The following is a 14010-nucleotide window of genomic DNA, read 5'->3' as shown; positions in this document are numbered from 1 at the left end:
TAGATACAAGATAAAGGTAGAAAACATAGTTTAGTGTTGTAAGAGAGCAAATGTAGATGATCAGGTGTGTGCCTGTAGACTGTGTTAATCCAAGCTAGACAAGGGCAATAAAACATCCACGGATGCAGAAGATTTCTCTCAAAACAGGGGGGGTGAGGTTCTAAGCCTCACCTCTGTTGATCCCCAATTTCTCACCTGATGACCCCCCTGCGACTGTGCCTGTCTTAGGTTGTTCCTCCCTTGAGGAATCTTACCCATCTCTGGCTAACCAGTCATCTTCTGGGGCCATACAGGGAAATGTAAAGTTGGTAAGTGAGAGAGAAGCCTTATTGTTTGAAATTGTTAGCTTTTTATTTCTTTGCATATTTATGCCCTGTAGCTTCTATGCCCAGCCACTTAATATTGACTAAATGGAATGTTCCTAAACACAGATGCCTGGGGGGAGAATAAGGTTTCACATTTAATATGGGTAGCACCATTATTTTCCACTAGCATACAAACCATGACAATACATTTAGAGGGACAGGGACTTGCAGAGCCATCAACACATGTCTTGTTTGTGCTATTGTTTCTTTTGATAAAGATGGAGGAATCAGCCAGGCTTGCTGGTTAAATCAACAGTTTCAGAGTCACCCACACTAAGACTGAGGATGTCCACTTTCGAGGGTAAAAAAACTCTAAAGCTTCCTGTTGGAAAATATATAGGAGCCCAGAAGGAGGAGCAAACAGTTCAAGATCCTGGGCATCTGTGATCCCGATCCAGAGGGTACCTTGGGTGGCGGGGTGGCCAGGCTGCAGGATGGCTTCCAAAGAGCCTCACCCCTGAACAGCCATGGTTCTGTGTGGTTCCCTCTGATCATGGGCAGGGTGTATAATCAAGAAGCTATTGCAGAAGTGACAGTATGTACCCCCGAGCTGAGGTTGAGAAACATGCATCTTCTCCCCTGGCCTATCTTAGGTCTCTCCTTCCGGAGGAAGCCATCTACCGCTTCATGAGGACCCACAGCAGCCCAGTCAAGAGGTCCACACAGGACAAGGACCTGAAACCTCCGGCCAACAGCCAGCACTGACTTGCCAGTCATGAGGGAGCAATCTTGGACACAGACCTCCCTCCTCCCCAGTCACACCTTCAGATGACAGCAGCCACAGCCCATGTCTCACATGCAACCTCCTGAGAGAGTCTAAGCTGCTTCCAAATTCCTGGCTCACAAAAACTGCATGATAACAGATGCCTATTGTAGTTTTAATCTGCTAAGTTTTGGGGTGATTTGTTACATAGCCCTCTGGCTAATGCAGATGAAGTGTTAGGCTGGGCTCCCTGTAAGCAGGCCCTGAGACTGGGATGTGAGCGCACCCATTTTCTGAGGGGACTGTCTTCAGGAGAATCCTGCAAGGCGGGGTGAGGCAGGCAAGGAGGGGAAGCCCTGAGAAGGATGTGGTCCCAGGTGAGCTCTAGCCACGGCCCAGTCCGAGGAGAATCTGGGTGCAAAGTGCCCCACGGGGCTGCCTTCCTGGAGGCAAGGATCGGGCTGTGGTTCTCCTGCACCCGCTGGCCACTGGCTGTGGGCTGTTCCCCTTGGAGCGTAACTTCCTAGGCGAGGCAGCTCTTGCCAGTGGAGGGAAATCCCCAGAGGAGGGGCTGATGACAGCCCAGAGCAGCCAGCTCTCCCCACACTGAGGGAGGGGTCCATTGCCTGACAGAGGGGCCTGCAGTGGGGCTCCACAGTGCTACTGTGAATAGGAACCTGGGGTGACACCTCTGACCTAGGGGGCTCCTCTCCTACTTCCCAGAGGTGGGCCCTGCAGGGCTCCCCACAGGCAGCTGCCCCTCTTCAATGCTAGTTTCCTCTGGCAGATCCTCTCACCCACTTGGAACCACCGACGAGTTAGGACTCCTGGGGGTTCAGGAGGCTTGAGTATACGTTTATGTCCCAGGTTGAAATAAAAAGAGTCGGGGAAACACAGCGATGCCAATCTGCAGAGAGGCTTTGTGCAGCTTAACACTTGCAGGTCCAGGCAGTCCTGACATTCCTCAAGTTGAGAAACTTCCCAAATGAACTTACACACACACACACACACACACACACACACACACACACACACACACTATCATACATACACACACAATTTTTAATTCTAGCTTCTAGTTAATTTTTACTGTTTATCTGTACTTACTGGAACTTTGTAACTTACTCTATATGCCCTTAACACTGTTAGTGGAAAGAGGTGGTACAGCTCATTCAGGGGAAAAAGGAACATGGAGTCCCCGTGCTGGCCAATCCGGCTCCCGCTGGGCATTCAGACAGAGCTCGGGCCCCAGGGGGAGGCCACCGCCTGCAAGGAGGCCACCTCCAGTGGAAAACTGCATCTGGAGCCTTGACTGCCTTGAACTCAGCCACCAGGCTGACACAGCGTGGGATTCCTGCGTGTGCTGGATGCAGCCCTTGCTTGCCTGGGTGTGAGATGGCTGTCAGACCTCCAGACGTTTCTCACAGAGGGGATCTGAGCATAACTCCAAGCCCAGCTAAGCTCCACACATTCATGTCCAATTTCTGCTTCAGGTCGTGCTACAAAAGGCCTTCTTCTGTTTATGCCTTTGGTCCTTGCCCAGCCCCTGTAGGCCTGGAAGAGGACCAGTTGGGGGTCTGGGGGTGGTGCTGACAGATCCTGCCACACATTATTTATGGGTTGCTGGCCCCAGTGCCTCCAACTCAACCACAGCTTCTGTAAGAATAGGGATGCGGGTGCCTTCCTTTGTCTCTATCTTTGCCCCTAGGAGTCTACCTCAGGGGCCAGGCTCTGGTTTGTCTTACCAATATCTGTATTTTCTGACATGGCATCTGCCGTGGCAGGCTCCTGGCATCCTCTGGTTAAACAGTTCTCATCCCTCCAATCTGCTATTTCCACACAACTCTGTTATGACATGTGAAATTCTTAACATTTTCCATCCAGAGCATCAAACACAGTAGATGTTTAAAACCTTCTGCTGAGTGAGTGGTCAAAATGCCATTGATTTCTTTTAGATGTGGCATTTTAGGAGGCAGGAATGGCCTCCTCAGCCCCTGTGTGATCCCCTTGGGACTTGTGCACTGGGGGTCCCCTCTTCTGGATCGTGGCCCTCTGCTCACCCTCCCCAGGGCTTTATGTCACCCTCGCAGTGAGGCCACCGGGTCTAAAATTACAGCTGCACTTCCCAACCCCCTCCTGTGCTCTGGTGTTTTTCTTCAGCACTTAAACACCTCAAAGGCATGAACTGTTCATTCATCTCATGTATTGTTTGTACCCCCACTAAGCTCCACAAAGGTGGGGTTTTTATCTTGTTTGTTCACTGTTACATCCCTAGCACCTGAAACACGCCAGCACATGGTACACACTCACTAAATATGTATTTAACAAATGGGTGAGGGCTTGATTCCAATTTGCATTCAAATGCAGGTCCTGCCACTTACAGGCAGTCTGAGTCCCAAATCCGAGGTGCTGGGGATCCTGGGGTCTGGCACTCCCTTTGACCTTCACAAGCCTCAGTGAACTCCAGTGCTGACATCCTACTTTCCTCTTTATTTTCTTTGTCACTTTTCAGAAACCACATCTCATCTCTCCCTGAGAAAAGCAAAGCCTCGCTTTTCAAAAAATGGCTTTCAATTGGGGAACCTGAAAAAACAGCCTTGCTGAGCGTTTCTGTGGGAACCAGGTGGAATTTGAAATGCCCCCAGTTGCCTCATCTGTCCTCACAGCACTGCGGCTCACGCGCTAATGAATCATTTCCATCTTTACCATCAACCGGGGTCACAAATGTGAGTATTGTTCTTGGACAAGAACACGCATCCTCAAGAAACTCTCACTTGGGGTGATCTCGCCAGCAGGTCAGGCTGTCTGTGCCTCTCTGGGGCAGACAGAATGAGGGTTTGAATTACAGTGTCAGAAGTTCCCTCCTCTGTGGACTTTGGATTTAGACTTCCTTTAACCCCCAGAGGAAAAGCGTGCAACTTAAGGTGTCAGTGAAATAACTCAGGTACAGAAAATGTTCCTGAATTCAACATCTCCTAGGGTTTAGATGGAAAAGTGTGCATGTATGAGCGGGTGTGCACGTGCATGTACACGTGTTGAGAGGGGAGACAGCAAGAAACATGGGAAAAGGGAGAGAAAAATTCCTAAATAAGACTTGAATTGCTAATTTCAAAAGTCTTTTTGAGCTTGCCTACAGAGATGAAGAAAGCAGCTCATCAATACTGTGATCTGCTTGGGACATGAAGTGCTGCTTCACCCAGTCTCCCTGAAAACACTGCCACTGAATCCCAATTTTACATTTTTTTAATGCCATAAAAACACTTTCTATTTGCCGAGGGCCCATTTTGTTTGAGGAATTGAACTTTCCACTAATCTCATCTTGACCACATTGCTGTGATACAGGAAATATTTTTACTCCTTTATTCAAGATGAAGTTGCAGAGTCTTAGAGGGCTCAGGTGATGCCTGCAGAAATGGCAGGACCAAGACGCCAGCTGAAGTCTGCCCAGCTCCAGTGGCCGCAGTGGCTGCTTCTATCCAGCTGAGGGATGACAGGAAAACATCCTGCTTCTTGCCTGCCTGGGTATTTGCCTCTTCTCCCTTGTACCCATTCCCCACTGCACCCACTTGCCTCTGTATTTTAGAAAACTACATTTCCCATGTTCCATTGCCTTCTGGTTCCTGGATGGCTTTGACCAATAAGAGGCATTGGCAGAAGATTAAAGCACAAGCAGTACAGAGAAGGCTGGGTATGTCTTCCCCTCTCTCCCTGATTCCCACAGAATCTCCATTGCAGCTCCAGCAAACGATGGATGGCCCTGGCTTCTGAACCCTGGTGACAACACCTATTCCTGGTACACCTCCAGCAATAGGGCTGGTAGAGCCACTGCTAATTCCTGGGTTATCTCACCTCCTGTGCAGTTTCTTAGCCCAAGCATCAACCATGTAACCAACTCCCTGTACTGTATAACCTCTGTTTGAAAGACCTGGGCTGGTTTCCATTTTCCTGGCTGTACTCCAGCTGATACACATATATTATACATCAGGAAACAAACATCATTCAGAGCATGTACACCTGATATTAAAACCACAGTAAGAATCAAAGCACAGAGTAAAGGGGAGACTTGGTAGTCATCATCCCAATTTCAATAATCTGAACTTGGTATTACACTGAGAACTAGTGTGTGATAATCATGAGGCTTTGTTGTCAGAACCAGAGCCTAACACTCGCAATTAGTGGCTGTGTGGCTTTAGGGAAGTTACCTTAGCCTCTCTGGGTCTCACTGTCATCCGCACAGAAAGCCCAAGTTGCTGTGTTATTGTCCAAATCAGAAACTGTGCATGTAAAGTAGTGAAGCACAACTCCTGACATGCAGGAGACAACCAGCAGATGTTCCTTACTGTCCTTGCATTCTAATTAGCCTCAGGAATCTGAAAGATTTCAGAAGGACTGGAAACAAACAATTTTCCAGAGTGGCAAGACACACGTGTTGCTTTTCCATTCCAGAGAAAATGGGAAGAATGGTGTTTAAAATGATGAGCTGTGCGCTAAACGACTATCACCTGGGAGAATGCTACAACTTGCAAGATTTAGGATGGGGGTGAGACCAAAGGAAGACAAATATGACAAAAAAATCTTTTTTGGTGTCATTCAGCCAGTGAAATGTTTATTTAGCTTTTCTTCAATCTGTGGCCATGGGAGAGGTACGGGGATAAAGAGGCCTCATCCTGGGCGCTGAGACCTGCAGCAGCGATTGGGGAACCTGGGCACTGGCCTCAGCTCACTTCCCCCTGGGGGCCTCAGTTTCCCCTTTTGCAAGCAGATTATCAAGTCAATGGCATGCACCTCAGGATCACCTCTTCAGCTTTTAAAACAATCCCTTACCCAGGGCCCATTGTCAGAGTCTGATTCGGTACATTCCTAAGGGACAATTTATTCCTAAAAGCTCCGGATTCAGACATGCACTCCTGCAGACTCTCCTGGCCTATGGCTTCCAACGTCCCCTCTGGCTTTTAAACTCTCTCACACCACCAATGTACCCCTACTGGAGACGCGTCTTCCCAGGTAGGAAATGTCCACTTGGTGGTAGAACAAAAAAAAGGGTGTGGAGGGCAGGCAAACTGTAACCAACAGGCTGGGAAGTGGGACTAAACACGGGCCTAGGCCCGGCTCCACAACTCCAAGCCGTGAGCAAGAATTCATTTGCTCTGAGCCCTCGTTTCCTCATCTGGACAAAGGAGACAATAACACTATCCCGTCAGAGATTTGTTTTGAGGTTAATATACTGTGTGCTTATTAACGCTCCCAATGAAAGAGAGCTGATACCATGAGAGCTATCACCATTATTATTTCTAATAGCTTCTACGTATTCCCTTGGATGGCTCCCCCGTCCCTCTGCACACAACATGCCTGTGCTAGAGCCATCATGCTCAAATGAAGCAGGGAGAAAACGTGACCTGGGGTCTGGAAGAGGAGCTGGGAGGGATGGAGACAGAAATGGAAGGATCCGGAAATCAGCACTTAGAGCGGGGCGCCTGATCCTCAGCACTCCCGGCCTTGGGGTGGGGTCATCCTGTGCAGCGAGCTGTCCCGGGCCCTGTAGGATGTTCAGCAGCACCCCCGGCCACCACCCCCTTGAGGCCGAGAGCACCTCCTGGGGTGACAACCAGAAACAAACCCAGACATCACCAAGTGTCCCCTAGGTGGCAGGGGGTGGGGGGCACGCACCCCAGTAGTTCAGAACTACTGATTTGGGGCACTAAAAAGGCAGCTTTCTCAGGAGAAAGAGAGAGAAACAGACAACTAGAGGATGGAAAGGGAAGGCTCATTTTAGTAAGAGGGAAAAAGAAGGCAGTTTTTTGGTTTTGGGGTCTGCCTATTTCAAAAATCTCAGACCGGTCGACCCACCACGGACAGGCCTCGCCTTTCCCAGGCGCCCGGGGAACTCCGGCTGAGCAGAACCGGTGGATTCTTCGCAGAGCGCGTCCCCCACGGATGGAAAGACGGTCTAAGTCCTGACTGTGAACCATAAGTACAGCTCTTGGCCCTTCCCCAGAGGGCTTTTTTCCTTCCTTCAGTTGCCGTGGTTGCTTTGGAGATTCCAGAGTTTCCCACCCAGCGCACGCCTGCCCTCCCGGCTCCCCACGATGCTCAGACGGTCCAGGGAAGTCCTGCAGAGGGCCTGCCAAGCGCGGCGGCCAAGGTGACAGATCCGCCTCCTCATCTGTGAGCCGTCAGCTTCCCCCCGTTCTTCCAAGAGGAAAGCTGGCCGGGCGGCCGGGCTCACCGGGGCCGCCTCACAAAGGCCGACTGGTGGAGAGGCGAGGCAGAGGCAGGCGGCGGGCGGGCAGCCTCCCCTCCCTCACCCGGGCCTCCCCTCCCTCACTCCTCTTCCTCGAAGGCGGCCTGCCTCTTTACTGCCCTGCGAGGCCCCCTCTCCTTCCCCCTCGCTCTCAAGTGCCCTCTGCCGTCTTCCCAACCCCACTTTGCTCTGGCCTTCAAAGTCAGATGGGCAAAATCGAGAGGGTTCCTTGAATTGAACATTAATTCAAATACTCCAGGCAAGCACTTTAAACAACTGGTAGCGTGAAGTACCACGCTCAACTTCTAGAATGTTCTTTGTCATGCCAGTTCATCATTGACTACTTTGTTCTTCACCTGAGGTTATAGCCGAGGTCATTTCCTGTACGGAAGATGTCGCCTACTTACATTTTAAATGACCTCTTGAAGACTGGAAGCAGATTGTATGCATAACCTTTTTTTTTCTTTCAAATCCCTAATAACACATGTCTCTGCAGCTGACACCCAGCAGGTGCTTGGTGTGGGCTTGGCATGAATCGTTAGTCAAAGATATGTGGCCACTACCCTCAGCCTCCTAGCTTGGCCTGGAGTCCGGCTCCAGCTCAGGCCCTCAACCAGGCTGCAGGTGCCTCCCAAGGCCTCCTCTGTGTCAGGTGCCGCCCCAGGGGCTAGAGCTGTGAAGGTGGAAGGAATAGACATCACCCCCAAACTCCGGTCTTTCTTTGGTATTCCAAAATCCAGACTTTCCACTAGTTCAAACACCCTCCAAGTCAAGCAAATAATTGGGATTCACAGTGTCTAGAAAGTCACATAACTCAACTCTGCAGCTGAGATAGGATGTTTCAAGGTCTACGTCAAACCACAGGCTTCGATTCAGCTCGCCTTCCACCTCGGGCCATGCACAGCCTCTGTCCTTTCTCCCTTTCATCCGTGATTTCCACTCCCATTCTCTCCCCCATAAGCCTTATTGGTTAATATGTATCCTTTAGTATGTCAGAACCTCATAAATTATGGGCTTTGTATATTTAATTCCCATCGAAATTTTTCTATGTTCAAAATCATTCTGTTTCTCAATTAGAATGTTTACAAAACCTGGCCAGGTGGCTATACCTTATTTATCCAATTAATTCATTTAGAACACTGCATATTTGTATTCATTTTCTATGGCTGCCCCAAAAATTGCCATGAATTTAGGGGCTTAAACATGTAAGTATATTATCTTACAGTTCTGGAGGTCAGAAGTCTGGAATGGTCAGAAGTCAGAAGCTGAAGTCAAGATACTGGTGGAGCCTGTGCTCCTTCCCAGGGATGTACCTGTCCCTGGGCTCTACGGCTCTAGTGCAGGATCGGTCCCCTGCCTGGTCCAGCTCCTGGCGGCCACTGTGCTCCTTAGCATGTGGCCTTTTCCTCCAACCTCACAGCCAGCAACGGCACGTAAGTCTCTCCCGTCACCACTCTGACACTGACGCTTCTGTCTCCCTCCGTGACACTTAGAGACCTTTGTGACGACATTGGACTCTCCTGAATAATCCCAAATAATTCTACTGATCAGAAGATTAGCAACTTTATTTCCAGCTGCAACCTAAATTCCCTTTGGCATATAAAGTAACATATTCACAGCATCCAGGATTAGGACACAGACTTTGGGGTGTTGGGTTTGGGGGCTATTACTTTGCCTACCGTGGTATTCCATAGTATATTCCCACCACATTTTAATAAGCTACATTTCCGTCTCCTGGGAAATAAGACTCCAGTTCTCTGCTAAAACAAACAGAGGTGCTCATCCTAGCAGACCTAGGAGAGAAATTTCTCTGAGATATATATGCCTAGTGATGGTATTACTGAAACTTAATATTTACAGTTATACTGTATGATTTCAGAAAAATGTTCAATTTCTGTCTCTCCAGCAGGCTAGCAGTATTTCTATAGAAAATATATGACAAAGACCTTGGAGCTGTCCCCAAATTTCTTCTCTCTCTTCAGTTCCCAGGCACATGGTGGGGCTGCCCATCTCTGACTGCTTTGAAGCCGGATATGATCATGCGCCTGCTTCGGCTGATGAGGGAGTGAGGCTGTGTCCTGAAGACCGAGGTTTTAGGAGCCAGTACACAGCTCTAGCCCCTGCCATGTAAGGTCACAGGCACCCATGTTGACAAAGAGCCCCCGTCAAGCTGGGTGTCTGAGTGACTCCTGTGGACGGACACCACCCGTACCCTCCCCAACCAATTGGATGTGGAGTGTCAGAAAAAATAAAATCGAACTTTTACTACATAAAGCCACTAAATCATGCGGTTTTTATTACTGCCCCATAAAGTAGCCTATCCTGTTATGTCTTTACAACCAGAAATAATCCAAGTGTAAACTCAATCTAGGTGTGGAGAATTTTTATAAAGCACATTTTATCACTTGATTCTTCCTTTATCCCTCAGACTTAGGGGTAGTCTTTCCCTTCCCGCCCACGCACACTGTAAAGATATGCTGAAATCATCTCTTGACATGCTTGCTCACTAGTTGGTGACAGGAGCAGTCCCTGCACGTGACGGTGTGGTCCTTGAATGCAAGCACGACGTCCCTTCATCATGCCTCGGTACAAAAGGCAGTCTGTATCTGGCACATTGGTGGTAATCAAATGACGCTGACTCGAGGGACTGTTCTTCCCATTTACAGATGCTGACCAAGGCTCAGGGTGGCTAGGAGTCTGGCCAGAGTCACACAGCCGGGAAGAAGAGGTGTCAGGATGAGCACCCAGATCCCAGTGCAGTGAAATTCCTCCTTGGCACCCCGTGACACTACCCAGGACCCCTCCCTGCCTTGCTCATGCCACCCAGATACAGACATGGAAGCTCGAGTTACCAGAGAAAGGCACAGTTCCCTTCCTTGTTTTCAGAGAATGTGGGCATGATGGGCCTGGCATCTATTTCCAATGAAATCAGCATCCGGGCTAATTGCTTGTTGGCATCTCTGCTACACATTTGCTAATACATCCTCTTTGCTCAATTACAAAAGGAGCCTCACAAATCTCCTTCATCAGACGGGATATCATACGCCACGACGTAAGCCCAGCATCTCAGGAGACGTGAACAATCAAATCAGCACGTGTTCCTGGAAGTCAACATGGACTGGAAGGTACAGGGACATACAGGGAGGCTCTGGGCAGGAAAGGGGACCCACGTCTAGCTTAAAATGTAAATCAGAATGAGGGAGAAACTAAAATGACCCATTTCCTCTCATCTTATCATAAAATGTGTTTAACAGCGATCCCAGAAGTAGGCAGAGGCTGGTTGTCAGCAGAGGGCGTGGCTCCCTTATCAGTCAATCAGCTGGGCTAACAGGACCCTGTGGAAATGTTTTTCTCCGCTGCATCTGTGCAAATAAACACTGGCCATTCCTAATATTCAGCTGCTTGCCTGTGAAGTGACCTAAGTGATATAAACTTAATTCACAAGTGGTGGCTCACCTCCAGCTGGACCTAAAACACCAATTTGCTCAATCTTCTGATTATTTCCTTTTCTTCTTGTTCTTGACCCTGACAGATTATCACCCGGAAAGTTAGTAAATTGTTCCAAACCGGCAGGTCCCATTTGTTTGATGACTCAAACCTCTCCTTCTCTGAAAGGGAACGATGGCTGTGACCTCAGGTGGCTCGAAGTGATTGTTAATGCACTCTCCCCAAAGCGGTCAGAATTTGGAAATCTGGAGCAAGGAGTCCGAAGGATTTGACTGATACGGAGCTAGTCATGGACGTGGGGGAGGCTAAGTGCTTGTGGCTGATGCAAGAAAGCCTGAGCTGGGGCCTGATCTCCAGATGAGAAGCCGTATTGCAGTGGTCAAGAGCTTAAGATCTGGACGTGGGTTTGAATTCTATTTTCCACGAAGTTGCCCCTTGCCCTGGGGTGATTTACTCAACCTTCTCCACCCTGTTTCACAGCTCACCTGGAAAAGGGGGACAGTAGGGTTAGATAGGGTCATTGTGGGAATTCAGTGAAGTAATTTATGCAAACTCTTAACACAGTCCTTGTGTGAACATCAATAATAGCAATCATATACGTTCCACCAAGGAATGGTTATAGGTTCCCGATGCGAGGATACCCAGCCTGGGATAAGAATTCAAGAATTCGGAAGGTAGCCCCGGACACACAGACCTCTGCAGTCTGGGGAGTAGGCAGTCCTAGAGGAGAGAAAAGGGTCGTCCAGACAGACCAGAGCCACCATCTCGGGATGTGGCAGCAGCGCGAGGCTCTGATTTCCGTGGCCAATGGAGCTGCTCAAGGGAGAGCTGGCTAAAGGCAGCTTCCCCCATGGGAGCAGGTGAGCACTGGGAGACAGGCTGAATTTGCTAGACCAGCCGGCTAGCGGCTGCCACTGAGAAAGGACTAGTTCTCAAGTAGACTCAAGTAGACTCCAAAGCCCCAGAGCAGGGGCTTCTGCCAGCAGAGGGCATTACCACCCGAGACGGTATACCACCCAAGCAGGTTACCCTCTTGCTTGAAACTCCTCAATGGCTCCCCACAGCCCCAGGAGAAAAACTCCTTCCCATGGGCAATGGAGCTGCCCCTTTGTCTTGCTAATGGGTTTCTACACCTGCAGGTTCACTATGGATTCAGTGAGACCAAGGAATGATGATGGAGCTTCTTGGGGTGAAAGGCTTTATCACCTGGCTTGTTCTCCCAGCAACAGGTTGAGCGCTAGAACTCCGTCTGCAGGTCTGTAACCCTCCTTCCTCTCTGCGTCTGCCCACTGGGCAGAGCTCTTTAGGTAGCGACTCAGTGAGCAATAGCTCATTGCCTGTGGGTGTGGAAGCAGTAGCCTAGCAGCAGGCCAGTTACATCATCAGGTAGTTTAGGTTCCGGTGAGGATCCTGGCCAGAGGAACTTTCACTTTACCCACACCCTTCCTAAATCCCTGCAGCGTCCCCTCCCTCCTGGTCCCTCCAAGCGTCCCTCTCCAGCCGCATTGGCCTCCTCTCTGTTCACCAAACACTGAGAGCTCCTTCCAAGCTTGCAGCCTTTGCAATGCCTGTCTCCCCTGATACTCACCCCCCTCCACTGTACCCAGTTAACTCCTGTTACAACATACACTTCAGCTCCAGCATCACTTCTTCAATGAAGCCTTTCTAGGGTGCTTATCACAATCATCCTGGCGTTACGGCCCCATCTCTCAACTGTCCCACAGGTCTGGCAGCTAATGGCTTTCCCCTGTGGCCGCCCCACATGCCTCAAATCCCTTGTTAATTTCCTCAGCCTTTGTTGGTCCTTCCTCCTTTAAAGACTCTTCAAAATCCCAAATTGGACTAGAATCTTGCCCGATAATGTCCTTCTCAATCAGGAAAAAGCGAGGTCAGAGACTTGTTTGCACAGGTCTACATGCCGCTGATTCTCCAATCACTCTACGAACCTTCCACCTGCCTCCCCCGTTACTGCCACATCGGCTTCTGAAGGGGGGGGTATCTGCACATTTTAAGACAGTTGAGTGGAAACGGCTGCACGGCTGGCCAGAAACGGGCTGGGAAGTGTAGCCCCGGCCCCTCCTGCACCTTCCCACTCAGTCCACACCTGGACGGGGCTGTCGTCATGGGGCAGGAGGCTGCACAGCTCCAAGCAGTTGAAGCAGCACGTCAGCCTTCAGCGGAGGGGAATGCCTGAAGCAGAAGAGGGAGGTGTGATCACCCTCCCTGCAGGGATCATCCCCAGGACACCGGTGCCTTCGTGTGTAGGTGTCCTGTGGTCCGGGAGTGTTTCCCCTGGGACCGCCTGAGAATGCAGAGCCGAAGGGGAAACGGCAGGAACTGCTGCTGCTCTGTGTGCCGAACGCCACGGTCTGCTCTCCCTGCAGGCTTTGGAATCCCAGCAGGACCGGCAGCAGCTGCCTTAGGACGGGTCACTCTGAAAGGTCCTCAAAAATCATCGACAGCCTCCAGCTCGTGGTGTGACCTGTGATTTTCTCAACAGTGGAGACGTACGGTTTTCAACACCATGATTCTGGTGTAAGCCCTCAAGACACCTGCTGCCCAGCTTCACCCGTGGTCCAGACTGAAGGCACATCCCTGAGAGGCAGAGATCTGCAGCTTCAAATCCTGGAGGCCATTTGGGACTTGGAAAGGTGACATCCAGCTACAGCACCTTGGGCCAGCTGCCCAGTCCCTGTACCGCTGCACATGGGCTCCGGCCTGGGCTCCGAGCGGGACAGACTCTCAGCTGCTCCATACCCATGAGCTTCAGAGGGTGTCTGTCATCACCAGCTGCTCACCAGCCACCTCCCTCCCTTTGGGCATGATGGCTGTCACACTGCACCATGGCACATCAGAAAACTCCAGTCCCGGCAGGGCAGCTGAGAGGCGGCTGCTCTCACCATCCGGAGCCAGCCAGAGAGGGGGAAAGTGTGCTGACTTTAGCAAACTGAATAATGTCTCCCAGATTTTGAATCTTCAGCAAATTGAGGGTCAGAAAAGAAATGGGTTAGAATTCCTTAATTCCAGGTGTGCATTAGTGCCTTGCTAGATTACTCACTTTAGCGGACAGAGTCCAGTTATAATACAACACGACAAATCACAGGCCTTGGTGATGATTTGACACCATCAACATAAAAAGCCTCAATGCCGTGAGCCTACTGAGTGTAGCAGACAATGTTGACACCTGACCTAGACCCCACTGGTGCCTTTAGGCTACATGTGTGCACCGGGCTTCTGTGCACGTACAACAGCCA

The 14010-nt window shown here is 50.2% G+C and overlaps 1 protein-coding gene and 1 long non-coding RNA gene across 2 annotated transcripts in view; one reads left to right on the top strand and one right to left on the bottom strand.

The window, feature by feature from the left end:
* Positions 1-9500, top strand: part of LOC130680904 (uncharacterized) — a 99231-nt gene extending 89731 nt beyond the window's left edge. The window contains exon 3 of the transcript XR_008993938.1: positions 9292-9500. The gene's annotated coding sequence lies outside the window, so the exon portion shown is untranslated. The remainder of the gene's footprint in view (positions 1-9291) is intronic.
* A 1617-nt stretch (positions 9501-11117) lies between these two features.
* Positions 11118-14010, bottom strand: part of LOC130680922 (uncharacterized) — a 28548-nt gene continuing 25655 nt past the window's right edge. The window contains exon 3 of the long non-coding RNA XR_008993957.1: positions 11118-11241. This is a non-coding gene — a long non-coding RNA (uncharacterized LOC130680922). The remainder of the gene's footprint in view (positions 11242-14010) is intronic.

Source organism: Manis pentadactyla, chromosome 15, assembly GCF_030020395.1.
Source record: "Manis pentadactyla isolate mManPen7 chromosome 15, mManPen7.hap1, whole genome shotgun sequence".
NCBI lineage: Eukaryota > Metazoa > Chordata > Mammalia > Pholidota > Manidae > Manis > Manis pentadactyla.
This window is presented reverse-complemented; position numbering and strand designations above follow the sequence as displayed.